The sequence below is a fragment of the Equus quagga genome, chromosome 6 (assembly GCF_021613505.1).
Source record: "Equus quagga isolate Etosha38 chromosome 6, UCLA_HA_Equagga_1.0, whole genome shotgun sequence".
Lineage (NCBI taxonomy): Eukaryota > Metazoa > Chordata > Mammalia > Perissodactyla > Equidae > Equus > Equus quagga.
This window is the reverse complement of record NC_060272.1, coordinates 14,168,802-14,195,141: the sequence shown is the minus strand read 5'-3', so window position 1 is coordinate 14,195,141 and position 26,340 is coordinate 14,168,802. Positions and strand designations below refer to the sequence as shown.

The 26,340-nt window shown below is 42.2% G+C and overlaps 1 long non-coding RNA gene across 3 annotated transcripts in view; it reads right to left on the bottom strand.

Moving 5' to 3' along the window:
* LOC124240894 (uncharacterized) overlaps positions 1 to 26,340 on the bottom strand; it is a 30,532-nt gene that overhangs the window by 3,290 nt on the left and 902 nt on the right. The window contains exons 2-5 of one of the 3 annotated variants that reach the window (XR_006889045.1): positions 17,583 to 17,700; positions 13,191 to 14,731; positions 12,121 to 12,494; positions 1,644 to 1,737 (exon numbers count right to left, since the gene is read on the bottom strand). This is a non-coding gene — a long non-coding RNA (uncharacterized LOC124240894). Of the gene's footprint in view, positions 1 to 1,643; positions 1,738 to 12,120; positions 12,495 to 13,190; positions 14,732 to 16,932; positions 17,103 to 17,582; positions 17,701 to 26,340 lie in introns of those variants that run through there. The other 2 variants (XR_006889044.1, XR_006889043.1) reach the window with 2 other exon arrangements.

Here is a 26,340-nt window from a genome sequence, read left to right as displayed (position 1 = left end):
AGCTGCATAGATTTGCTGGCTTAGCAATAATATAAGGTGGATAGAGGTCTGGATATTATCTTCTGCCTATCTCTGGAGGGGTCCTGAAGAAAGACCACATCTGCTAGATAACCCATTGTAAATGTGAGCTGTGATTCTGGGAGCTAGCTGCTGACGGTTGTGGTGAATAAGAATGTTTTGTAGTATTTTGCTTCCAGCGAAAATCAGACTAGCCTATGGTCATATATTTTGGCTGAAAAAAGATAATTGAGAACCACTAGCTTAAACAGCCCTGGAGTTGCTGAGATTTAGCGTTCAAACACTTTTGCACATGCATTAATTTGAATTGCTTGTCACTTTCTCAGAACTACAGCCCTTTTACGTGAAACATTGAACCACAGATGGCATGGCCTGAAGTCATCTAAGAGAGATGTTATAGTTCAATCTCCTCAAGTGACAGTCACCCACCTAATAATACATAGAACTGGGAATAAAATTAAGGGTTCTGAGTAAAAAATTTTAAGAGACCTCCAAAGGAGAGGTTATTGCTCTGATATTCACAAATGTAGGCAAAATCATGCTTCTGAACATTAATTGATGCTGGGAGGAGTGTGATTGCATATAAAAGATCTTGATAAGTCATGAAGCATTGTATTAAATGAAGGTTGTCATTGCTTCTTTTACTACAAATGTTAATTGTGCATCTATAATAAGCCAGGCACTGTTCTTAGTCATTGAGATGCATCAACAAACAATTCAAAGTCCATGACACATATATTCTAGTGCTGGACAGATAATATATAATAGATTTTTAATAGACAGTCAGGAGGTGACTGATGATGCTTTGATATAAAATAAAGCAAGTTAAGTGTATAGAGAATTACAGTTGCTGCTATCGTACTTAGTATGGTCAGGGAAGGCCACTCGGAGGAGGTGACATTTGATAGGAGGCCTGAGAGATGGGAAGGAGTGAGCCATGTGGAGACATGAAGGAAGAGGGTAAAGATATGAACATGGAGTGTTCAGCACACAGATGTTATTTACAGCCTTGGACTTGGATGAGATTATCTAGACAAAGAACATTGAGAGAATCTAGATAGACCAGAGAAGAGGGGCACTCCCAGGTCACTCCATCATGTAGAGGACGCAAAGAAGAGCCAGCAATGGAGACCACGAAGAAGCAATGAGTCAGATGGGAGCAAAATCTGCAACATTGAGGTCCCTAAAGCCAAGTGAAGAAAGCGCTTTAAGAAGGAGCCTTGAACAAGATATTTGCAGCACATATAATCACCAGAAGCTTTTGAGTGAGAATATATAAAGATCTACAAATCGGTAAGATAAAAGCACACAACCCAGTAGAAAAGTGGGCAGATGACATAAATAGGCATTTCTCATTAGAAGAAGCCTGCATGGGCAATAAACATATGAAATGATGTTCAACCTCATTAGTAATTTGGAAAAATGCAAATTTTATCTTTAAAAGATACTGTTTCACAGCCACTAGATTGGCATAAATTTGAAAACCTGACAATACCAAGTATTGACAAGGATATAGAGAATGGGAAATATTAGTCACTGCTGGTGAGAGTATAAATTGGTAAATTAGTTTGGGGTAATTTGGGAGCAATTTTGGTTTTATCTAATAAATCTGAAGATGCACATACCTTATGGCCAAGCAGTTTTCCTCTAGAGAAACTTTTTCTCATGTGCACCAGGAAGCCTGAACAAGAATGATCACAGCAGCACTGTTTATGATAGCTGATAAAAGAAAAAAAATTGAAATAACACTAATGTCATTAACAAGAGAAAAGATAAATAAATTGTGATATAGTCATTGTGGCAGCCAGCCTCCAAGATGGCCACCGATGTCAATTCCTGGTAGTCACGTGCTTTGTGTAGTCCCCTCCCACATTAAAGAGAACTGAGCTGGATATTTTAGAAATGGTGGCGCATGACTTCCAAGGCTAGGTCATAAAAGTCATTGTGACTTCTGCTTTGTTCATGTAGATCACTCTATGGAAGAAGGCAGCTGCCATGTTGTAAGGATATTCAAACAGCCCTGTGGGGATATCCTCATGGCAAGGAATGGAGGTTCCTTTCAACAACCAGCACCAGCTCTCAGTCTTGCAAGGGAGCCATCTTGGAAACAGTTCTCCAGCCCCTGTCAAGGCTTCAGATGACTGCATAGTTGGCCAATATCCCAACTGCAACCTTATGAGAGACCTTGAGCTAGAACAACTCAACCCTAAATTCTTGACCTGTAGAAACTGCTTATTGTTGTTTCAAGCTGCTAAATTTTGGAGGAATTTGTGACACAGCAATAGATAACTAATATCGGCATGTAATGGAATACCGTGCGGCAGTGCAACCAAGCTATGGCTACAAGTGGCATCATGGATAAATCTCATAAAAATAATTTTGAGGAAAAAAGCAAGTTACAAAGATATGTGCAGTGTTACCATTTATATAAAGTTCATAAAACAAAACTAAATAATACATTGTTAGAGATATACACATATATAGTGAAATGATGCAGGATTGCAAGGGAATAATAAGCACAAAATTCAGGAGAGTGCTTACGTCCAGGAAGTAGGAAGGGACAAGCAATTGGAGAAAGACACACACGAGTTTCTAGTGGAAATGTTCTACTTTTTAAGTTGACTGATGGATACACTGGTGTTTATTATGTTAATCTTCATATCTTTTGAATGTGTGAAAAAACTCCTAATAATTTTTTAATGAAGTCATTATAGTTTATAACATTGTGAAATTTCAGTTGTATGTTATTTATTTGTCAGTCACCATATAAATGTGCCCCTTCACCCCTTGTGCCACCCACTCTGGTAACCACTGAACTATTCTCTTTGTCCGTGTGTTAGTTTCTCTTCCACATACGAGTGAAATCATATGGTGTTTGTCTCTCTCTGTCTGGCTTATTTCGCTTAACATAATACCCTCAAGGTCCATCCAGGTTGTTGCAAATGGGATAAATTCGTCTTTTTTTATGGCTGAGTAGTATTCCATTGTATATACATATACCACATCTTTTTTATCCAATCATCAGTTGATGAGCACTTGGGTTGCTTCCACATCTTGGCTCTTGTGAATAATGCTGCAATGAGCATAGAGGTGCATAAGCCTCTTTGAATTGTTGTTTTCAAGTTCTTTGGATAAACACCCAGTGGTGAGATGGCTGGGTCACATGGTCTTTCTATTTTTAATTTTTTGAGACATCTCCATACTGTTTTCCATAATGGCTGCACCAGTTTACATTCCCACCAGCAGTGTATAAGCGTTCGCTTTTCTCCACAACCTCTCCAACATTTGTTATTTTTTGTCTTGGTGATTATAGCCATTCTAACGGGTATGAGATGATATCTAAGTGTAGTTTTGATTTGCATTTCCCTGATGATTAGTGATGTTAAACATTTTTTCATGTGCCTATTGGCCATCTGTATATCTTCTTTGGAAAAATGTCTGTTCATATCCTCTGCCCATTTTTTGATCGGGTTATTTGTTTTTTTGTTGTTGAGTTTTGTGAATTCTTTATAGATTCTGGAGGTTAACCCCTTGTCGGATATATGATTTGCAAATATTTTCTCCCAGTTGGTGGATTGTCTTTTCATTGTGACGCTGGTTTCCTTTGCGTTGCAAAAGCTCTTTAGTTTGATGAAGTCCCACTTGTTCATTTTTTCTTTTGTTTTCCTTGTCTGAGTAGACATGGTATTCGAAAAGATCCTTTTAAGACTGATGTCAAAGAGTGTACTGCCTATATTTTCTTCCAGAAATTTTATAGTTTCAGGTTTTACTTTCAAGTCTTTTATCCATTTTGAGTTAATTTTTGTGTATGGTGAAAGATAATGGTCTACTTTCATTCTTTTGCATGTGGCTGTCCAGTTTTCCCAGGACCATTTACTGAAGAGACTTTCCGTTCTCCATTGTATGTCCTTAGCTCCTTTGTCGAAGATTAGCTGTCTGTAGATGTGTGGTTTTATTTCTGGGCTTTCAATTCTGTTCCACTGATCTGTGTGCCTGTTTTTGTACCAGTATCATGATGTTTTGATTACTATAGCTTTGTAGTATATTTTGAAGTCAGGGTTTGTGATACCTCCGGTTTTGTTCTTTTTTTCTCAGGATTGCTTTAGCTATTCGAGGTCTTTTGTTGCCCCATATGAATTTTAGGATTCTTTGTTCTATTTCTGTGAAGAATGTCATTGGGATTCTGATTGGGATTGCACTGAATCTGTAGATTGTTTTAGGTAGTATGGACAATTTAACTATGTCTATTCTTCCAGTCCATGTGCATGGAATATCTTTCCATTTCTTTATGCCATCATTGATTTCTTTCAGTAATGCCTTATAGTTTTCATTGTATAGGCCTTTTACCTCCTTGGTTAAATTTTTTCCTAGACATTTTACTCTTTTTGTTGCAATAGTAAGAGGGATTGTGTTCTTGAGTTCTCTTTCTGTTAGTTTGTTATTAGAGATAATAATTTTTTTAAAAGAAGGTGGGACGATTGATTGTCCAAAACTGCTGAGAGGTCAGTTATGCTAAGGATGAAGGACTGGCCAGGTCAAAGTCATTGCTGACCTAATGAGCATGATTTCAACCAATCATGTGTCAAAGCCTGCCTGGAGTGGGCTGAAGAGAGATTGGGAGTTGAGGAAATGGACACAGTAAGTACTGACCACTCAGATTCTTCATAAAGGGGAATAGAAAAATAGTGTGAAAGCAGGAAGGGAATAAAAGGATATATATTTTCACACAGGATATTTTTAAAGGATCTAATAGGAAGCAGAAAATGGTTGTTCAGGAGAAACTAAGAGTTCCATCTATTCTTGAATAGTTGAGAGAAGATAAGATACAGTTGGAAAGTGAAGGAGTTGGCCTTAGATAACAGTACAGGAATTGAATGTTGATATTATTCATAGAACAATGGTATTACCACGGCTGGGTGGGCAGCAGTCTTCATGCAAGAGAATAAAGCACACAGATTTTCATGATCTTAATTAAGGTCAGATGAAGGTGATGGGAAGACATCAAAACCACCCCTGGTATCTTAGGACAAGGGTGAAGACAGAATTAAGAAGCAGATACTTGGCTTCCAGGAGCCATCTTTTGATTATTCCTTGTCCTTGTGGCCCTCTCTCCCTTCCTTTCTTTTCAGATTCTCTTCCCAGACTCAACCTTTCACTATCTAATTTCAGTTAACAAAATCACACTGACGTATAAGAAGTTAGCAAATTCATAGGGTTCCCTTTGGGGGATCTTTGGCACTTTAATTCAATTCCATAGTTGAAGTCCCAATTTGGAATCTCTAGGTCTCTCCTCCCTCTAACATTGTGTGATTCCATGGATTTGAAGTCCTTAGGACAAGTTAGTGGACATCTTCTCAACCCAATTCAAATCAAGCTGGAAGACAGGTATTAATATTATAATTTAAATGGTGAGGTGTGAGACCTGGTTATGAGGGAGCCACCCTTCTTTTATTGTATAGGTGTAGGTATATGGGTACACCATGTATGTCATGTGGTCAAGATATTATACAATTGTACCAATGCTAGAGCTGGTGCCAACCATCTCTATACTCAAGAACTACACCTGAGAATGGAAGGCAGGGTCATATCTGAAAGGTAAATCTTTCAGACCAGAAATTGGAATCAGGAGGGAAGTCCTAAGTACAGAAAAAGGTCTTTTCTTTTGGATTTATTACAGAAAAGTCAAGATGTCCAGGAGGAACCTGGTGGTAGGAAATCAGCTGGGACCACCTAGGAAGACCAGGAGTACTCATTCTTTGGGCTCTCATGTGCAAAGGGAGTGGATCATGAGCCTTGAAGACAAAAGGAAAGCTATTATGGCATTGGGTTTATTTCAAAGACACACTGCATTTACATGCCTCCTAGTCCCTGTGTTTAGTTACCTGTTCACCTCTGCTGGCATCCAGTAGTCTTGCTAAATCTAGCCTGTCTCAGCAATAGTGGTATGTACTGTTACTGAGCACCTACTATGTGACAGACACTATATAAAGTCATCTGACAATGTGAGAGCCACCCCACCATGGGGTAGGCGACACTCAAGGGATGGAATTAAAGCCCCAAGATCAGCCACTCCAATGCACCAGACTCTAATTCTAGGATGAAACTTTGGAGGCACTGGTACTTCCTTCCACAGGGGACATGAGATCCAAATAGGAGAGAATATGGAACCTGGAAGTTGAGAGAAACAAATGAGATCAGAACTAGGAAAAACTGCGGCGAGAAAAGGAGAGTCCAAGAAAATGCATTCAAAAAGAGACAATGAGAAGTGTTGCTGAAAACAACAGTAACAGGGAAGGAAGACGAGAGAGAGGATATGCAGGCAAGGGGCACATTGTATGTACAAGTGCAACGAGCCTTCTCCTAACAGCACCAGGTGTTGGAAAGCATGCGTGGGTTGCCCGCATCTCTTATTTTTAATATCTAACCCATTGTACTTAACCCAGTTTGGAAGTAAGTAGCTTCTTCTATTACGTCAAGAACCACTACTTTATACAAACCTTACATTCTCCAAACCAGTTTCCAGGCACTAGAAACATTTTGCTGGTTTTATGGTACTTAAAAGAATTGTCTTATTATAGTTCTTGCAATTGAATCTTTTATCTCTGCTTCTTCAAATTCATCTGACTAGAATCTGTTCCAGTGTCCTAAAGTGAAACAAGGTCAATCTATGTGAAATTTTTGTTCTAAACATTTCAAAGTTTCTATTCTTGCTTCATCAGTCGTGGTTTGAAGTATGGGGACTTGTGGGCTGTTTTTTTTTTCTTTTCTTTTTTTCAGGTAATAGGACAGAAACTGTACAGTTTCTCTGCCTCTGAGCCAGAGAGAAGAAAGAAAAATGTGACATGAGTTTGGCCCCAACTGCTCCCACTGAGGGGCATGGTCATTTCTTGGCCCCAAAGTGTATCTGGTCATGTTCTGTCAGTGTCCTCTAGTGATGACTTTTTTGAAATAGAGAAGAGATACCCATGGACAGGGGTGAGGGTGGTAATGATGTTCGCAGGGTGGAGAGGGGTGGGAGCAGAATTCCCAGCAGAAAATCTGGGCTGACTGTGCTTGCTGCCACCGGCTCGCAGCAGGGCAGCACTCCTGTGTGAATTCAGGTTAATTGCTGCTAAAATTATACTGGATTTCTTTCTCTTCTTTTTTTTCCACTCTTTATTGTCATAAGAAAAAAATCTAAGGAATTCTGCAATTAATTGCTTAATGAACAAAAATACAATCTGTCAAAAAGGAAGTGTTTGCCACTTGTCCTTGGCAGACCCTACGGCAGTGAGGTTTCTCCAGTAGCGGACTCGGGCCTGCCCAGTTGCTGAGCCAGTATTTATGAGTGCAGGAGTACATGAGCGTATCTTTCCTCACTGCCGACACCAACGCGACCTGGTCGAGTCAAGAATTTGTTGCTCTCTTGAAGGCCTGGTGTCTCCTGTGAGGGGTAGGGCCCTGTGTGGGCTGAATTGTATTCCCTCAAAATTCATATGTTGAAGCTCTAACCTCCAGTAGGTCAGCATGTGACTGTATCTGGAGATAGGGCTTTTAAAGAGGTAGTTAAGGTTATTTAATCATAAATAATCTTAGGCCTTTAAGGTGAGCCCTAATCAATACAAGATTTGTGTACTTATAAGAAGAGGAAATTAGGACACAGACACACATGGAGGGAAGACCACAGGAAGACACAGGGAGAAGGTGGCCATCTACAAGCCAGAAAGAGGCTTCAATAGAAACCAACCCTGCCAATAACTTGACCTTGGACTTCTAGCCTCCAAAATTGCGAAGAAATAAATTTCCATTGTTTTCTGCCACCCAGTCTGTGGTCCTTCACCCTGGCAGTCCTAGCAAACTTACAAGCCCCAAACATTCATTCCTACTAAATAACAGCGCTGCTCTTCTCTCCTCCTCATTCGGCAAGCCAATGTGAACGGACTTCTGCTAGGATCACTCTCTATCTGGAACCCATCCCTTAAACTGGGGGTTGGCAAACTTTTTCTGTGAAGGGCAAGATAGTAAGTGTTCTGGGCTTTGAATGCCAAGAGGCAAAAGAAAGAATATTATGTAGTTGCTTATATGACCATTTAAAATGTAACCACTTATACTTGTACACCAATATTCATAGCAGCATTATTCACAACAGCCAAAAGGTGAAACCAACCCAAGTGCCCATCAACAGACAAATGGATAAACGAAATATAGTATATACATACAATCGAATATTATTCAGCCTTAAAGAGGAAGGACATTCTGACACATGCTACAACATGGATAAACCTTGAAAATACTATGCTAAGTAGAATAAGTCAGACACAAAAAGAAGAATATTGTGTGATTCTACTCAGATGAGGTACCTAAAATAGGCAAATTCATAGAGACAGAAAGCAGAACAGTGGTTACTAGGGACTAGAGCCAGAGAGGGATGGGGAGTTGTTTAATGGGTGCAGTTTCTGTCGGGATGATGAAAAAGTTCTGGAAAAGGATAGTGGTAATTCTTGCACAGCATTGTGAATGTACTTAATACTTAATGTACTTATGTGAATTGTACACATGAAAATAGTTAAAATGGTAAATTTTATATTGTGTATAATTTACCATCACAACAAAAAAAGGCTATTCTCTTCCCAAATGCAACCATTTAGAAATATTAGATACAAGGCTGGGGGAGTAGGTGGGTAGGAGGGAGGTAGACTGGCCCACAGACCATAGTGTGCCAACTCCTGTCCTAAACTCTTTGGGTAGGGTCCCACCTCTATCCCCTATTCCTTTAACAATAAGCAAGACATCTGCTCTAAACAGACAGATCACCTGTAACTGTCAACATCTGGACGGTTCCCCAGTGCCAGGCACTCTGGGTCCCTATTTTGTCTCTTTCTCCGTCAGCCTGTGCTGCTGACATCTCTGCATGCTTTGGGGCCTAATCCACTGCGGCTACAGATGGAGATGTTTGAAGGCCTTGCTTGGGGAATGAGTTCTCCATGGAGGATACGAACAAATTAAGGAATATGATTCTGCTTTGATTGTAACAGGACCACACCTAATACCTGAAATAAGGAAACACAGCTGGCTGTGGAATTGCTTACCATGGTAAGGGAGAGCTGTGCTGAGCTAGGCTCGGTCTCTCTGGGCAGCGTGCAGTGTTGACTTCTGTAAGGTTTGGGGAGCACGGAGCTCAGGGATGGGAGGCTTTCAGAGGACTAAGTGGTTAACATCTGTAGAAGTGTGGCTGCTGCCTGAGCCATTGTTGATTGCTTGGCACTCGGAGGCGTGTTTATTAAAGAGAGTCAATCTCTGATTGGCTGATTTTCACAAGCTAGGAGTTGAACTGATTGGTTAGCTTGTAAAAGCAAGTTCACTGGGGCAAGCTGTCACTGATTGATTGAATGGATGCAAAACCATTCTGGTGGCTACTTGTTGCCATGGCTACAGAGCAATCAGTTTTTTCCTAAGTTTGTGGGAACTTTTAAAATTCTCACATGTGTAGCTGTCTCTCCAGCCATTAAAAATTTTGTCCTCCATTAAATGTCTTATCCTCCACAGCAAAGACTGCCATTGCCTACCTAATATCCACTCCCCTACTAAGAGAATCCTGTTTTTGTTAAGGGTAGCAAGGTTCCTAGACAACCTTGCATATCGGGTTGACCATGTGACACAGTCCTAATCAATGAGATGTGAGCAGAATTACTAGGTGCTGCTTCTGGGAAAGCTCCTTCAGGGGGCTACAGAGTCAGTGGGTACGCCCCTTTTCTTTTTCCTGCCTGGAAGTGGGTCACAAAGTCTGGGGGGCAGGAGCCATCTTGGATCCATGGGAATGAAAGCTGTACCCTAATGATGGCAGATAGAGAGAGAGAAAGAGACCCTGGATATGGTGGCGCTATCATATCAGCTCTGGATTGCTTGCCTCCCAATTTGCAGCTGTGCAAGAAAAATCAAACCTCTATTTGGTTCAGCTATCGTGAGCTGAGTTTTCTTTATGTGAAGCCAAACTTATTCCCAGTTGATAAGCCTGCGCTTCTGTTTTCCTTATCTCTTCACCTCACAATCATATCAGTGGCTCCCATTGTGTCCTCATTGCATAGCAGAGTGCTCAGCATACCACACGACACAGTCAATATATATGTTGACTGTGCAATTCCCTGATGAGGTTTTATGTGCCTTCTAATATGAGACAATAAGAAGTACAAAACATCATCTACCAAATAATCTTGCCCAAAGTATTTAACCTGAATCCGATCATGAAGAAACTATTAGACAAATTCCACAGGGGAGACAATCTAAAACAAGTCACCTGGACTCTTTCAAAAAGTTCCATGTGACAAGAAAATAACCAAGAAAGTGAGGGGGGGAATTAGTCTAGATTAAAAGAGACTAAACAAAAAGAACAACCAAATGCAATGCACAAACCTCAACTGAGTCTTGGATCGAACAACAAAAGACATGTGCGTCACCCAGTATACCTGCCAGAGACTCTCAAGGCATCTACGGTGGCCTGTGTGGTAGGGAAAAGGCACTTCGCGAGGGATGGATTCTCTATGCAGAATCCCAAGCAGACTACTCAGATCCAGAGACAAACTTGGAGAGTTGTTTACTCCAAAAAACACTTTGTATGGCTGGGAGATAGAAATCCAGGAGCTTCTTTGTGGTTCCAGTACAACCAGAGAGGCTTAGGAAAACTCTTAAAGCTATCAGAGATGCTCCTGCAGGGAGTGGCGGGCCGTTGTAACCAACACACAACAATCCTGCCACCAGCCTCAGAAGCCAAGAGGGATGCTCTTGGCAGGTGGGTCTGGGGAGCCTCACTAAGCAGGCAGCAAAACTCAGCCACTGCTGTCATTTGTCACAACACAGGCAGTATGGTGCTGGGGCTGAATGGAGGGAGCGTGCTGCAGAACTCGAGACTGACAGAAGCGTAAAATAACAACTGTGAAATGACTTATTGAGTGGGAGAGAAGCTGGGCTCCCACCTGAGCAGTGTGTCAGTAAGACAACGCAAGACTAGGGGATCCACTAGGGGGCGGTAGAGGACAGTGGTTAAGGACACAGGCTCTGGGTCAGAGCCGGTTCAGTCCTGGCTTCTCCACTTAGGAGTTAGGTGAGCTAAGGCTAGTCACAACCTCTCCGAGCTTCAGTCTTCTCATCTGTAATATGGGGATGAGAACAGTGTGTACAACAAAGGTTTGTTGTGGATAATGCATGTGCCCGGCATATTGTAGATACTCGATTAATATTAGCAGTTCTTATCATCCACTGAAATAACATATTATTCACAGGAGAACTAGAGGGGAAGGCTGCCTCTGCACATATACATCTGGGGGTGGGTGTGCAGCAGAGCAAACAAGGACACAAGCACACTGGAATTTACGAAGCAAAGCCTGGAAAATGCTGCTCATGAAGGAGAGTAGAGGAATGAATCACTGTGGGGAGATGGAGACCCGTGACACACTGGGCTAGGGGCCACCCACCCATGTCCCCCAACTGTAACCTTTGTTTAGTTCCTTTTAAAAGAAAGATTTAATTGTGGTAAAATACACATCATATAAAATTCACCGGCTTGACTATTTTAAGTATATTCAGTGGCATTAAGTACATTCACATTGTTGTGCAACCAGCATGACTTTCCACCTCCAGAACATTTTTCTTCTTGCAAAACTGAAACTCTGTACCCCTTAAACAATAACTCCCCATTCTGCTCCCCTCAGCCCTTGGCAACTACCCTTGTACTTTCCGTCTCTATGAATTTGACTATCTAGATACCTCAAATAAGTGGAATCAAACAGCATTTGTCTGTTTGTGAGTGGCTTAAATAATGTCCTCAAGGTTCATCCATGTTGTAGCATGTGTCAGAATCTCCTTCCTTTTAAAGTCTGAACAATATCCCATTGTGTGCAGATGCTACATTCTGTTTATCCATTCATTCGTAGATGGACCCTTGTAACCCTTGCTTAGTTCCTTTTGAACCAGATGGTTCATCAGGAATTTTCTGGAGGTTAAGCAACCAAGGGAACCAGTGGCTGACCCTGGAATGAGAAGAAACATCCAATATGACAACGGCCAAGGAGAACAAGAAATGATCTGCAGACAAAGGAGGGAAGAAATTCAGCCAGTATACAGACTCACCTGTATATACAGTTCCTAAATGTCACTCATACAGTTGAAGCGTGGCTTCCACATGACAGCTATTGCCTCTGGGTTCCAAACCCATGCTTCTCTACTTGGCTTCGTGACGCTAGGCTGAGACCCTGCAAACCACACACTGGGCTCCACCAAGTAGGGGTGCTACAGGAAGGCTGCAAGCCTGGAGGAAGAAGGAGGGACTTGCGACCTCTTTGTGGTTCCTCTGAGCAACACCCCAGCAACCCCTGTTCACCTGGGGTGGGGCACATGCCTTCCTGTAGCAGCAGCGGAATGCGCCTTCCAGTTGTTCCAGCACTTGCAGAGACAGTTGTATTGTTCCAGACCGTCTCCAGCCCGCAGGTCCTGTGGGACAACTCCTTCAAATTGCAAGATTTTCATAGAAGTGGTAGCTGCCTCCTCTCTGATATCTCTTTTAACTTTAACGTCTTTAACAGTTCTTTACATTTAGTTCTCTCTTTTCAAATCATGGCTGTGGTTTTTGTCTCTTGCCTGGATTCTAACTGATACAACCCCCAACTGCTATCTCGAAACTTTAATGCCCCCACAGGCCCCGAGGTCAGCCCTAGATCCCTCATTCTAGAAAGGATGACCTGGCCTCCTGTTTCATCCAGAAAAGTAAAGCCATTATAGGGGACTCGAACTTGCCCCTCCCTCTCCAATCTACAAAAATCTCTATAGCCAATTTCCTTTTCTTCAGTCTCAGAGGATAAAGAACTTTTTCCTATTTAACTCCAGATTTTCCATAGGTGCTTTTCAGCTCAACCCTTTCCTATGTCCCCTGGGACCCCGCTCGGTCCCTGATGTCCTCTCCCAATTCTTAACCTGCTTTTTTCTAAAGCATCTGGGGAGCCGACTAAGGACAGGAAAAAGGATTGGTAGGCACTTCTTTTCCTCTCTCTTGTTAACCACATCCATATTTCCCTCGTAGCATGTCCACCCCCAAGTCTGACTTTTCGGACAAACTCTGCATTCTCAGCATTCTGCACCGTGCCTGGCAGGGAGGTGACACTCCGTGTTTGCCCAGTGGCTAAGGCAGAGGAGTCACCCTTTACCTGTTTGCTGAAGGAATCAATGAGCGGGCGGGCTTCTGTAGTTAGCAGAGTTCACGGCACGTTCCAGAGCTGCATTTCTCACAGTGTGGTCCTTGGACCACCTGTACCAGAATCACTTGGGGAGCTTGTTAAAATTGCTGACTCAAAACCCACATTGATGGGGGCATGTCAAAGGGACACAGGAGCCGACTGAAAGAGCTCCCAGGGGCCAAAGTTGGGACAATTTAAGCAACAAAACAAATAAAGTAGTGTTGATTTATACTCAAAGTATAAAATAAATATCCATGAGTCCATACTGATATAAATAAAAGGTTGAATAAATAAATGGGGGAGAAGAGACAAATTTCCTGTACAGAAGAATTCCAAATAATTTATATAGCTACTCTGTCCTCAAAGAGGTGGGGCATTACTCCCTCCACAAGTGTGGGCTGCACATAGTGACTTCCTTTCAAAGAGGACAGTATGAAAAGGGGGAGGGGGCGATTTTACAGCAGAGAAACCTGACTAGCACCACCTCAGCCAGGTGATCAAGGTCAACATATATGGAAATGGCATTTTGCCTCCGTGGTCCTCCTACCAACAACCCATAACTCCAATCTTATCATGAGACAAACGTCAGCCAAGTTCCAATAGAAGGATCCCTGGCAAACCACCTGACCAGTCCTCCTCAAAACTGTCAAGGTCATTGGAAACAACGTCTGACAAACTGTCACCACTAAGAAGACCCTAAAGAGACATAACCAAATGTACTGTGGCACCCTGGATGGGATCCCAGGACAGAGAAAGGACAGAAGGTAAAAACGAAGGAAAGCTGAACAAAGCATGGGCTTTAGTTCACAGTCATGGACCAATATTGGTTTACTAGTTGTGACAAATATACCACCATAACGTAAGCTGTTAAGAACAAAAGAAACTGGGTGTAGGGTTTACAGGAAGTCTTTGTACAAGTTTCTCAATTTGTCTGTAAATCTAAAGCTTTTCTAAAAAGTAAAGGCTATTTAAAATGTTTGGTTTTTTTTTTTTAAAAAATGCAAATTCCTGGGCCTCCTCTCCGAATCTCAGAACACGAGCCTCAGGACTCTGCATTTTAAGCAAGCATCTCAGTGGGTTGGTGTACCCTAAAGCCTGAAAAACAGTGTCTTAGAGACTCCCTGCTCAGAATAGAGACTCCTTGCTTGCAGTGGTTTGAATCCACACCACGGTGTTGCACAACTCCGGGGTCGCCATTGATATTGTGGTCAATTTACAGTGGTAATGGCCCCCGCGTAGTTGCGGAGTGGACACTGTGTACATTCGTCAGCTGCACACCTTCCTGCAGCACTATTTTGATTCGTCTCCACATATCAACATGAGCCAACATCGAGCAATTGGGAAATTCTTCATTAAAGTCCAGAGCTCCGGGCTGCACTTCTCCATGCCTGGTTCCCTCCTGGCCTTCCTGCGGTGAGCTTAGGAGTGGCTCACTCCTCAGACGGGATGCATACTGAGCAGTTCAACGCCAAAGAGAGATGCTGCAGTGATAAACAGACCAAAGGTGGATCCTGGAGGAAGAAGGAGGAGGGAGAATGAATCTTCCCTCCCCTCTGTTTCAACACGCCCTGAACCCCGTGGAGAGGCAGCTCGACTCCCCTCCCAGAATCCGGATCTGGCAGAGCTCAGCCAGAATCTGCATGTCCAGGTCCTTCGTTAAATGGCATGATCACACTGTTCCGGTTCTTGATTTCTAATTACTACTTTGGGAACAAACTGTCTCGTGAGTGTTCTGGCACAAATAGACAGACTGGATTTGAGAACTGTTAGCCTCCTTGCTGAAGTTCAGAGTTTAGTTACGAAAATGATAGTAACAATAATAGCAAGAACTTACTACTGGCAGGACCTGTTCTACGTGTGTTTTTAAAAAATATATTAATTTATTTAATGCTCAGAAGACCCCTGGATGCAGGTATTATTATTATTACCATCATTCTCTGTTTACAGAGGAGGAAATGAGGTGGGGAGAATGAAGTAGACCTACCAGGGGTCTGTCGACACTAGTTGAGAACAGAGCTGGGATGTGAGGCCAGGCTCCAGGCTCTGGACACTTCATCGCTACACTCTACTACCCTGGCTCTCCCCAGAAGGGGAGCAGACTCCTAAGGTTGTTCAACTCTTACAATATATCGAGGTGCCATAAAAAACACTGAAGACATAATTACTTATTTATACTTTATGTAAATAACACATCTGTGCTCATATTTTAAGATGATAAAGAACATACAATGTATGATAACAGTATACAAATCATTTCTTTTAAATAGAATTGCTGATAAAAGGCCCTGACCTTTTCATATTTGGCATGCTGGACTGTTTGCTGCAATTTATATAAACTACTGGGGGAAAAAAGTTGTTCTACTGTGAATTTGCTTGGAACAGTTTTTTAAATGATACCTTTTATCTTAAAAATTCAGGTGAATTGTTTTCCTTATCAATCCAACTCTATGTTTTATTAGCAGATTGTGTTCCTTTCCATTAGGAAGTTTGGAGTAAGAGATTAGACTTTGTCAGTTAACATCACAAATGGATCATGATCAATGATATTTAATGCCTCTATTTTATGTGTAGAGTCTTGTAGGGGAGGAAGAAAATTTCTCTACCCATTCTAGGTCCTTCTGGTTGGTTTATGAATTAAATTGACATGAGACAGAATAACAGGAGAAAATCAAACAAAGCTTTATAACATGTATACATGGAGAAATCCAGAAAAACTGGGTAACTTGCCAAAATGGCTGAGGCTGCCAGCTTAAATACCGTCTTCAGCTAAAGATAAAGGAGGATGGAGGCTGGCCCAGTGGTGCAGCGGTTAACTTCACATGTTCACTTCAGTGGCCCGGGGTTTGCCAGTTTGGATCCCAGCTGCAGACCCATGCACTGCTTGTCAAGCCATGCTGTGGCAGGTGTCCCACATTAAGTGGAGGAAGATGGGCACGGATGTTAGCTCAGAGCCAGTCTTCCTCAGCAAAAAAAAAGAGGAGGATTGGTGGCAGATGTTAGCTCAGGGCTAATCTTCCTTAAAAAAAAAAAGACAAAGGAGGCCATTGGGATTGGTGGTTTGGAGCTTCAAAGGGGAGGCAGGCAATTCACATGAAAATGGAAAAGCAAATGTTTGATAGATAAGAATGGTCTTAGCAAGGACCCTCACAGACTACCAATATCCAGAGTTATCTATGGTGATGGTCTGTCTTGGGGACAGGTCTTTTATCTTAAATTCTTTTAGGCAGTTAGTGGGAAGGTCAAACTTTCTTTTAGAGTCTCTTGTTCTTAAAAATAATCAAGCCATCTTAAAAACAATTGAGCCAAAGAGACACATTTTGAAGTGGCCAATTCTGATCCCCCACAGTTTCATACACCATTTAAACTCCACAGTCTAGGAATAATATGGAAAAGTGGAGACAGCTCAAAAAAAAGAATAAAAATGATCAAAGGGTTGAAAAGTTACAGAAATATTTAGTCTGGAGAAGAGAGGGCTGAAGGCGTTTGAAAAACTGACTTCAAAGATGAATAACGAATCAGGAGGATATCGAACAGATGTTCTAGTCTCCTCGTGGCTGGTGGAGCAGGTTTGGTTAAGGATGTTACACAGAGCAACTGCAAGGGACTAAAATTGGGGCATCAGCACCAGAGATCAGGGACATAACCAACTATGGGCATGTTTTGGTTGGAAGAATGATAGGAGCACAAAGGCAATAGTTTATGAAAGGATATTCAACTAGATGGACATATGGTCATACAGACTATCAAGGTCAGTGTCAGGATGCCACCACTCCTGTGGGTGTGTCTTCCTCCTTGGAGTGTGGCTGCTTCATGCAGGGTCCACCTGAGTCCCACTCTGTCTTCCAGGCATGTTTGCACAAGGTAAATCTCCTTGGCCTGGACCTGAGGACAGACCGCTATCAGCTAGTTCAGAAAAGCCATGTCATTATTCTTTCATATCTTTTTGGCTATTGCTGGGGTAGTCATTGCTGAATAATTCCCTTATAAATAAATACTCCAGTCCCAGCAGGCATAAAGACATAAATAATTGCCAAATCAGAATAATAATCTCACTTTAACATCTTAACCAACCCCGGTTTCTATACATATGTAATATCATTGAAATGATATGAAGCAGAATGTTAAATCCCCTTGTTTATGCAGTTCTACCAGGAGACGTTCTGAACCTCTCCTAGAGCATAATTTATCTTGCAGTGGTTTTGGAAATCCCTTGTTCACACCTGGGATGGGGTATGGAGGGATGGAGGGGAGGGAGGGAGGGACATGGTGTTGTCTTGAAATGTACCTGGGATTTGTTTAATCAGGTACAGTACAGTGACAGACATGGAGACAGCTGCCTTGGATGAAACGTTTATTACTTACAGTTCCCAAGAGGAGCGAGCACAGCATACCATACAGGGCCACGTGGAGAAGTACCAGGGTCAGTCAGCAAGCAGAAGAAACCAGGGGAGGGCACGGCCCAGAGCCTTTATCACGATTTCTGTAGGGAGAAATGGGCAAGGAAGGTGGACAAATTTGAGCAAGTTTAGGATTGGATAGTTCGAATAATTTTGGTGTGCTCTGAGCTGTAAGGGTGGTCTCCAGCTGCCTGGGAGCTGGCCCTGGGGTGACTAAGGGCAGGGGAATATTGGCTTGGTGTATGAGAGTTAGATAAAGGAGGCATTTAGGGGGATGGGCTTTGGATTGGTGGTTTGCTATGAAAGACAGCGTCCCAGACAAGTTGTTTACTATCTCTAGGAATTAGCTAGCCCTGAGAGGGGCGTCTCTCCCAGCCCCCGTATGTTAAAGCATTGTAAAGTACAGAAAATAAACAACATGACTAATACAGGGGTCCAGTGACCCAGAACCAGATCTGAGTGACCTCTGTGAAAGACTGAGGGCAATTCTAGTCAGGGAGGCTGCACATACAATCAGGGTGCGGGGGTACAACTGGCAACAGGGGGTGCCTGTCAGAGCACATGGTGACAGGACTGTCCACTGATCGTAGAGCATGAGGGCAGCCACAAGGATACTCTATTTGGAAAGCCAAGCAGACAGGGACCATCTTTCAGCAAAGGAGCTGATGAGTCCAGCATTCCCAGGCAGGTTGTTGGTCCTCGGAAGGGAGTGAGATGGTGTGTTAGTCAGAGTTCTTCAGAGAAACAAAATCAGTAGGATGTATAACTATATATCTATTTACATCTATATGTTACTCTCTCTCTCCATCTGTATCTATATCATCTATATCTATCCATCTATGTATCTACCTATCTATATCTGGAGAAAGGGAGAGAGAGAGAGAAAGAGAAAGATCTATTTTAAAGAATTGACTTATGTGATTGCGGGGTCTGACAAGTCTGAAGTCTGCAGGGTAGACCAGCAGTCTGGAGACTCAGGGAAGAGTTGATGTTGCAGTTCAAGTCTGAAGGCAGTCTGCTGGCAGAATGCTCTCTTCATCAAAGGAGGTCAGTTTTTTCCTTAGGGCCTTCAACTGATTGGACGAGCTCCCCGCACCCCCCATAATGGAGGGTTGTCTTGGTCTGCTCGGGCTACGGTAACAGAAATACCATAGACTGGGGGGGGGCTTAAACAACAGAAATGTATTCCTCACAGTTGTGGTGGCTGGGAAGTCCAAGATCAAGGCACCAGCCAATCTGATTCCTGAGGAGTGCCCTCTTGATTTGCAGACTGACACCTTCTTGCTGTATCCTCACGTGGCAGAGAGAGAGCATTTCTCTCATGTCTCTTCTTATAGGGACACTAATCGCATTTATGAGGGCTCTACCCTCACGACCTAATTACCTCCCAGAGTGTCCACCTCCAATCCCCATCACGTTGGGGATTAGCCTTCAACATATGAATTTGGCAGGGGCCACAAACATTTAGCCTATAGCAAGGGTAACCTCCTTCACTCTAAATCTGCTGATTTAAATGTTAATCTCATCTAAAAAACACCTTCACAGTCACATGCAAATGTGTTTGACCAAATGTTTGGGTATCGTGGCCTAGCCAAGTTGACACACAAAACTCACCGTCACAGATGGGGTCAGTGAAGTATAACCGTAAGAGTAAGAAGTCTGGGAGCACGGAGCATGCACAACTCACTCACTGGGGCATGAGGCAGACATGGGATCTCTGTAAAAGCTGAAGCCCACCCAACTGTAGAACTAGGAAAAGCAGCGAGTGTGGCTTGATGCTGCATTTCCCTTATTCATCTTATTCCATACATATTTATAGAATATATATATTCAATATAGAGATTGAAGCCCTACTGTGTGCCTATCACTGTGCTAAGTCTTGGGAAAACAAAGACGAAAGACGGAAGAGATGCAGTTGCACGATGCCCACGACGTAGTGTAGTGTGTCCTTGCTTTGATAGAGGAATGCAATGCCCAAGGTGCAAAAGTCAGGCAAGGGTGTGGAATTCAGCCACCATCACAGAACAGTGGACTGGAACCTCTCAAGTCCTTCTTATCTAACATCTGAATTGTCTTAGCGACTGGACCACAGGTTCATCTGCAGAAACAGCTTAAACGAGCCATGACTATGGGGACAGGTTGTGCTGGGGGCTGGAGCCCACTGAGTGAGTGACTGACAGCTTCTCCTTGATGCTGGACAGATCAGAAAACGACACCTTTAACTTAAAGCAACTTTAGATTCGGTGGACATCACGGGCAGAAAGATTTTACCAGTGCAATTTTGGGGTTCCTGATTTTATCATCATACTCATGGTATATGAGATCAAACACATTGTCACCTTTGTGACAACGGCATTGCCATGAAGAGCATGGTGGGCTGTAGCCCTGTGATTGCTGTGCAGAAAATCTCAGCATAGCTTTTATCTAGGTAGAAATTATGAAAGAGGAAAAGGGAAACAGATGAATAGCAGATGGAACAAGAAATTTTAAAATATGAATTAAAGCGAAAAGCTGCATGTTGCCTAGCGCTACCGTAAAAACACACACACACACTCGGTGGCTTGAAACAGCCGACATTTATTGTCTGACAGTTCTGGAGGCTAGCGGCCCAGACTCAAGGTGTTGGCAGGGCTGTGCTCCCTCTGAAGCCTGGAGGGGAGGATCCTTCCTTGCCTCTTCCAGCTTCTGGTGTTTTGCGGGCCATCCTTGGCACTCCTAGGCTTGCAGCTGCACCACTTCCATATCTGCCTCTGTTGTCACATGGCCTTCTCCCCTGTGTCTGTATGCGTCCCATCTTATAAAGATATCAGTCATGTTGGTCTTTGGTCCCACCCCACTACATCATGACTTCATCGTAACTAATTATATCTGCAATCACCCTATTTGCAAATAAGATCACATTCTGAGATACGGGGGGCGGGGGTGGAGTTAAGGACTTCAACATATCCTTTTTTGGACACACAAGTCAACTCATAACATACTCAGAGGATTGAAGATGTAGGTGAAACAGAGTTCTGGGCTTAGTTCTCCATTTAAAAAAGTAGAAAAGCTAAAATCAATAAGCAAAATTAAGTGGCATATTATGGCCAATTAGGTTTTAGTAATTTACTTTGTATTTCCAGCTTCTTTTCTGAAATTTAGGAAATATCTTTGTATGTTCTTTTTCTTGCTAGCTGCTGTGGTAATGATATTCTTGCTGCATATGCATATTTCAATTGCATTCCCGTGGATTTACAATAACAAATATTGCCAATAGTGGAAATAAGAGTCATAAGGAATTTCCTACACAATATTTTAATGATTATCTCATAAGACAACAAAAAATAAAAGATCAAATGAATATGTTTTGTTTTAGAACATTATGTTGAATACATGAATTTGAATCAATGTGCTACTGGTCAGTACGACCTGGCCACAAAAACTTACAAGTAAGATTAAGCATTCGAGCCAAGAATGACCCTGCCGTCTCTGAACAGGTCTAAAAGTAAGCCCGTGAGAAATAAGCTCCTACTTCTGCTGAAACCACCTTGGGGGAAGTAGATCTGTGGGTGTTGGCCTTGGTCTGATGGATAGGAGGTGCTCAGGCAGTTCCATAACAGGACATGTCCGGATCAGCGGGTGAGATTATGATGTTTCGCATATCTTTCCTGTTTCAAAGATGCCTTGAAATCTAGCTTGCACCCTGGCAAGGCTCCAGAGCAGCTACATCATCAATCGCTAGCCATATCCATCAAGGGGAAGAAAATGCTGGCCCCACAAAAATGTCCTGCCCTGGGACCAGGGGTAAGAGAATAGAGGGAATAAGCAATTTGGTCTCACTTTCTTCTTCCCACTTTTAGCAGATGCTGCTGGTGTCCCAACCATATCCTTTTTGCCTACCCTGGAGGTCACCTAGAGCTTCGGCAGACAATTCCCATATAACACCTGTGTCTCTCTGCCTGAGGGCTTTCTCTGGATGCAGGAGTTTGCTTGGCCCACACATGGAGCAGGCTGAAAGTGCAGGGGGATTTATAACCCCCAGGAGCAACCCTCAACCAGTGAGTTGCTGAACAAACAGCCCAGCTTCCTTGCCTGTTGGTGAGACAGCTTCGAAGTCTGTTCTGCTCAGTTTCTTGGAGGGTCTTTAGTAGGATTTAATTCCAGGTGCCCACAGCTGTAACCCGCTCATTATTGACTGCCCTCTCCCCTAGTTCCTCACCATGCTTCATGGAATCACTGCCCAAATAGGGAGGATTTGCACCCAAATCCTTGTCTCAAGGTTGGCTTTGGGGGAATACAAACTAATAGCATTGTATCCAATATCCTCTTTTATGAGGAGTATTCAATTTGTTTAAACAATATGGATGGACTAGGAAATGAGGGGTGTTATACTGACAACACTGCGTTGGAAGGCTAGGAATCCATTTCACTTTTATAACTACAGGGTACTATGAGCTAGATCCCATCCACTTGATCAAAATTACCCTCTGGAAAGAAAAACAGATAAGGAGCAGAATAATCCTATTTGTGAGCAATTATAAATATTCTCACCAATGGTTAGTGTTATGAAATATGTATGGCCATATTAAGATAATTAAAAGCTTCTGCGTCTATTTATAAATCATATACCTAAAAACAAGGTATAAGAAAATGTCTTAAACATCTGATATGTAATTTTGAAGATTACCTAAAATTGTATTGTCTTTATTCACATTAAGCTGTTCAGACCCCAACTGCAGTTAGCCGGGTATATGTTTGGCATAAATGGCATGTATCTACTCTAACAGTTCTCAAACCTAGTAGACCCAACTGCCTTTTATAACAAATATTCTGTAATTCTGCCTTGAATACCCTAAATGAAACTCAGGAAAATATGTTACACATAATTTTAATAGTCAATATAATGCCCTTACTTTGGTGTAAAGAAATAAAGAAGAGAAATGTATAAGAAAATGATACATATTTTGATCTGCAGGTGTTTGAATATGACTACATTAGGAGACACAATGTTTGCATCCACCTATAAATACACTAGTTTGTATATAAGAGAACGAAGAAATCAGAATGATGCCACACAGGATGTGCAGAAAAATGAAAGAGCAGAGGGACGATGCATAACAGACTAAAAACTAGTGCAGGATGAGCGAGTGTATGTGTGGTACCAACAGACCAGACATGTCTCTATGTGACATGAGAAAGAGAAGTAACCTTAATTGAGCCTCTGAGAAAGAGCAGATGGTCAGGGTGAAGAAGATGAGGAAGTGTGGTCGTCTCACAAACGTACAGGCTCTATATGAGTGGCTTAAAAATACTTCTCTATGTTTTGAAGGGGTAGTGATCAAGTTTTACAGAAAATTGATCTGTTTTGAAATCCCACCACATGTTAGGGCATATGTTCCATCTCTAGAACTCAGACTCTAGAGACCACATGCTTTGATATGTGATGGTAAACAGATGAACTGGAAAAAGAGAAATGATGTGGCGTGGACTTCTAAGGTGGGTACTGGAGGAAGACTGAAAAAAAAGGCAAACCCACCTCACTACTTCCCTAAAAAAACCCCACCATCATAATTTCCACATGTCACTTTCTTAGCATAGCTTTCTTACCACCGTGCTATGAAAATGAAAACCATAGCAGGATGGTGCAGGTGATAGTCAGCGCCCTCCCCTCTCCCCTGAGCCATAAGTGTGTCTGGGGGCGTACTTCCCACCTGCAGCTCTTAGCCTGCGGGCTTGCCCAGCCCCCGAAGCCTCTGTCCACTCATGTGAGGGCTGGAAGTGCTGGGGAACTGCATCCTTGGGGTAGGCCTCCGTGAATGATGGGATTCAGTGGCTAAATACCCCAGCTGCCTCACCCTGGGATGACTCTGGGGCGCTGGCTCCAGGTGTCCACAGTGCTGATTTGTTTGATATTTCATCTCTATCAGTTTCCATCCTTCCCCTCCCTGTCTCACTTCCCATTCTCCCAGTGCTTTCCTAGGACCACTTCCAGACAAACTCGAAACTTTGAACTTGAAACTTTGTCTCACAGTCTGCTTTTGGGGACCCAAACTAAAACAGTCGGTGATAATCTGAAATATTTTTATAAATTTTATTGATTAAATTTAATGAGGTTCTAATTCTGTTAAAGAAATCTCAAATGTTGTTACATTTTGTTGCTTTTGTAGGAATTGTTCCAGTGCAATGAAACTCTTTTCACCTAAATACGCAGTTGGAAATACTATAATAAATATTGTAGCTCCCATTTTAAAGTGGACAAATCAAAGTCTTAGCTGAATCCAAAACTTTTTGTAATTAGATTAAATAATTCTTTTGTCCTCATCAGTCCTAGTCAATGTCTACTGATTCCTCCAAAAGGGTGCTGACTAGAATCCCTGGAAATTTGAGACGGGGGCCCTCCAAGCAGAATGTGGAATGTGACATGGCCAGCAGGGACATAGGTCACAGCAGTTGTCATCTGTTTGGAATTCGATGCTTTAGAAGTTTGTGATTCTTATCTTTGTTGCTGATGTTGGCCCCCTCTACTACTTAGTAATCTTCAGGAAAGCTACCAGTCTATCTCTGCTATATGAAAGCAACACTATGCTAAAGGCAGGGTGACATACACAGGAAAAGGCACTTGTCTGGGATGTTTGGTCAGCAACTTTCCTCCAGGACTCACCTGCAGATTTTCTTTCTGATGCCAAAACCTTAGAGATGCTGTGTTTTAATTTATTAAATGAAGACATGCCTTCACAACAAGAGACTCAAAATGGGTGGGATACAACATTTGTAAAACACACTCCTCCCTGCTAGGAGCTCTCCCTTTCAAACTTATCGCCATTACCCCAATGTGGAAAGCATATTCAACAAGACATAGCAAGGCAAACGGTGATTCCTAGTGATTGACAGAATGAGTTCTCCATGATACAATCTAGAGAAGACACAAGATGGAAGTCTAAGCAAAGACAAGAGAAACGATATACACTAAGGGTTCTGGGGATAAAGGTTGGATGAATTATGCTAGTGTAGGGTCTCTCAGCCTCTGTACTATTGATATTGTGGGCAAGAGAATGCTTTTTTTTTTTGCTTTTTGGTGAGGAAGATTGGCTCCGAGTGAACATTTGTTGCCAATCTTCCTCTTTTTTTTTCTCCCCAAAGCCCCAGTACATAGTTGTATATCCTAGTTATAGGTCATTTTAGTTCTATGTGGGATGCTGCCACAGCATGGCTTGATGAGTGGTGCATAGGTCTGCTCCCAGGATCTCATCCAGGGACCCCTGGGCTGCTGAAGTGGAGTGCACGAACTTAACCACTCAGCCGTGGGGGCTGGCCCCAAGAAAATTCTTAATTGTGGGAGGTTGCCCTGTGTATGGTAAGATGTTTAGGAGTATACCTGTCATCTGTCCATTAGATGCCAATAGTGACTCCTTCTCCCAATTATAACACCAAAAATGTCTCCAGATATTAGCAAGTGTTCTCTGGAGGCGCAAATCACCCCCTGGTGAGAACCACTGCACTAGAGCGCCTCAGACTTTAATGTGCATACAAGTCAGCTGGGGGGCTTGCTAAATGCTGCTTTAATAGGGCCTGGCTCTTTAGTCCAAATGAGATCCTAGGTGAGGCCAAAAGTGCCCCTCCAAGGGCAAGACTTGCTTTTTGGAGGACGAACCTACAGCCTTCCACAGTCAGCATGTACAGGTCCTTAGAGTGCATGGCAGGTATACACTCAAGTATGGATCACTGAAAATATTTTCAAGTAACTTTCATATTAAGTTATGCATTTCGTTGTGAAGAATGTTTGCAGAATTGAACTTAAATAAGTGAAGTGTTTTTTTTTTAAACTTTAGATGCTTTATCTCCTATTTCAGCAGTTCTCAGACTTTAACGTCTTGGGATCCCTTTAACACTCTTAAAAATAACAGAATTGCAAGACCTTTTGTTAATGTGGGTTTATACCTATCTGTATCTACCATATTAGAAATGAAAACTGAGAAATTTAAAAAATATTTATGAAATTCACTTAAAAATAACAATAATATATACCCATTACATGTTAACATAACATATGTTTATGAAAAACCACTGTGCTTTCTCAAGCAAAAAATTACGGGGAAGAATAGCATTACTTCACATTTTTGCAAATGTTCTTTAATGTCTGGCTGGATTCTCAGACCTGCTTCAGCTTTCAGTTTGTTGTGATACATTGTTCTGGCTGAAGTATATGAAGAAAATCCATCCTGACGCAGATACGTAGTTGGAAAAGGAAGCAGACTAATAGTCTTTTCAGATAATACAGCTGTTCATTTTTGATACTACGCCATAACTTAAGTGGTAGTTCCTTAAACAGTTGTAATGAGGAATCTGAAATCGTATCAATGAACTTTTTGTACTGTTACACTAAAACCTGTTGGTGTATCTTACAGTTTGAATTGACTTTTTTACCCATGCATGACTGTAACATCACTGTTCTGTCAACTGGAAAGTATTGGTTTGCTAAGTTATGTGGCCCTTCCAACCGTACAGTGGAAAACTCCACTGTATACCCCTGAGTGAACAAAGGTAAAAAAAGCCAAATGATGTCTTAGTATCATTATGAAAATAGTTTTAGCTTTTTGGATTCCCTAAATGGGCGGAAGGTCCCCATAACTACTTTGACAACCACTGTCAGAGGTTTTGTAGTCAATCAACAGCTTCTACAAACATAAAGCACCTTTAAAGTATCATTTTATTGCAAAATAACCCAATTAGATGCATCTAAAGTT